Raw genomic sequence first — 2,385 nt, forward strand, 5'->3', positions numbered from 1 at the left:
GATGCCTGCGCTTGAGCCTGAGGCTGGGGAGCCGGCCACGGGTCAGCCCGAGCGAGGAAGCAGAGAAGCAGGAGTCACTCAGCTCCTCACCCACCTGCCTTGTGTGTGGGGTGAAGTGAACAGGGAAGCACCCAGCGCAGGGCCCGCCGTGTCCACCCAGCGCAGGGCCCACCGTGTCCACCCAGCGCAGGGCCCACCGTGTCCACCCAGCGCAGGGCCCACCGTGTCCACCCAGCGCAGGGCCCACCGTGTCCACCCAGCGCAGGGCCCACCGTGTCCACCCAGCGCAGGGCCCACCGTGTCCACCCAGCGCAGGGCCCACCGTGTCCACCCAGCGCAGGGCCCACCGTGTCCACCCAGCGCAGGGCCCACCGTGTCCACCCAGCGCAGGGCCCACCGTGTCCACCCAGCGCAGGGCCCACCGTGTCCACCCAGCGCAGGGCCCACCGTGTCCACCCAGCGCAGGGCCCACCGTGTCCACCCAGCGCAGGGCCCACCGTGTCCACCCAGCGCAGGGCCCACCGTGTCCACCCAGCGCAGGGCCCACCGTGTCCACCCAGCGCAGGGCCCACCGTGTCCACCCAGCGCAGGGCCCACCGTGTCCACCCAGCGCAGGGCCCACCGTGTCCACCCAGCGCAGGGCCCACCGTGTCCACCCAGCGCAGGGCCCACCGTGTCCACCCAGCGCAGGGCCCACCGTGTCCACCCAGCGCAGGGCCCACCGTGTCCACCCAGCGCAGGGCCCACCGTGTCCACCCAGCGCAGGGCCCACCGTGTCCACCCAGCGCAGGGCCCACCGTGTCCACCCAGCGCAGGGCCCACCGTGTCCACCCAGCGCAGGGCCCACCGTGTCCACCCAGCGCAGGGCCCACCGTGTCCACCCAGCGCAGGGCCCACCGTGTCCACCCAGCGCAGGGCCCACCGTGTCCACCCAGCGCAGGGCCCACCGTGTCCACCCAGCGCAGGGCCCACCGTGTCCACCCAGCGCAGGGCCCACCGTGTCCACCCAGCGCAGGGCCCACCGTGTCCACCCAGCGCAGGGCCCACCGTGTCCACCCAGCACTGGGCCCACCGTGTCCACCTGCACAGGGCCCACCGTGTCCACCCAGCACAGGGCCCACCGTGTCCACCTGTGCAGGGCACCTGACGAAGCCGCCAGGGCCAGGGAGCTGGGGAACTCCTGCAGGGATGGGTGAGCCCTCAGCAGGGGGCGCAGGCGGACGCCTGGACGCCAGTCCTTCCTTCTACCGCCTGCCCTGCCGTGCAGCAGCCGCCTCCTCGCGGGCACCACCTCTGTCCCCTGGAAAGGGCGGGGCAGCCCCTCCTTGGCCCCTGGCCTCTCTGCACCTATGCTGAGGACGCAAGCTGCCGCCCTCTCTCCGTCCCAGGGGTTTCAGAGACAACCGAGATGTGTAATTCCATCAGTTACCAATTGGTGTCTCTGCTCAGGCTGGCCCTTGGCTGGGGTACCACCCCGCTCCCCCTCCTTCACCTGCAAACTCCTACACATCCCTCATCACCCAGCTCAAAGGCTGCCTTCGCCAGGAAGCCTTCCCTGACCACGTCCCCCAAGCCCAGTTCGATCGATGCCTCCCTGGGTGCTCACTCCCCCGTGGGCCCTGCCTGGGCGGCCCGTGGGCTGCCGGGAGCCTGCTCACTGCACTTGACCAGGTCTTCTGAGGACCGAGACGTCCAGGCTGGCCTCTCAGCGGGGTCCCCAGGGCCAGCACACCGCCGGGGACAGTGGCTGGAGGAGGGAAGCACATCCCAGGCCACACTGTCCCTTCCAGAGCTGCCCGGCCAGGCCGGAGGCCGCCAGCAGACACGGCAGGGGACAGGTGCAGACGGCAGGTGATGCCAGCCGGTCGGGAGTCGACCCCGGGAGCCTGAGCCGCCTCATCTCATATGTTTGGAACCAACACCCAAGGGAGCTCACGTGGGGCGAGGGCTTCAGAGCTGTCACCGCAGCAGGTGTAAGAGGAGGACCCCGAGGCTCGGGGGGTCACGTTCACCCCAGGACAGAGCCAGGCCAGCAAAAGGAGGGTCCCGGGAGACATGTGCACGGAAGGAGCTGAACGCCCCGGCCGGGCCCCTCCACCCCCCGCCTCCCTCCGTTCTGCCTGGACAAGCCCTGGCCCAGCCGGAGGGGCTGCAGGCTGCTCCCCCACCCCCAGACCCAGGGCTCCCCGGAACCAGCAGTCAGTATCTGTATGGGGAGCCCGAGGCAGGTCCCACAGGGGCCCCCCAGGCTCTCCTGCCCCCGGAGCTGGGGGACCCTTCGGAAGGTGACAGTGAGAGCTGTGAGTCCCTGCACTCACACAGCAGTGCGGGCGGCAGGCAGACGGTGACAGTGAGAGCGCAGGGACTCACAGGGACTCACAGCTC

General features: G+C 70.9%; 1 protein-coding gene across 1 annotated transcript in view; it reads right to left on the reverse strand.

Moving 5' to 3' along the window:
• Positions 1-2,385, reverse strand: part of TTC38 (tetratricopeptide repeat domain 38) — a 37,366-nt gene that overhangs the window by 26,444 nt on the left and 8,537 nt on the right. The gene's annotated exons all lie outside the window — the stretch shown is intronic.

Source organism: Myotis davidii, unplaced genomic scaffold (genome assembly GCF_000327345.1).
Source record: "Myotis davidii unplaced genomic scaffold, ASM32734v1 scaffold67, whole genome shotgun sequence".
Classification (NCBI taxonomy): Eukaryota; Metazoa; Chordata; class Mammalia; order Chiroptera; family Vespertilionidae; genus Myotis; species Myotis davidii.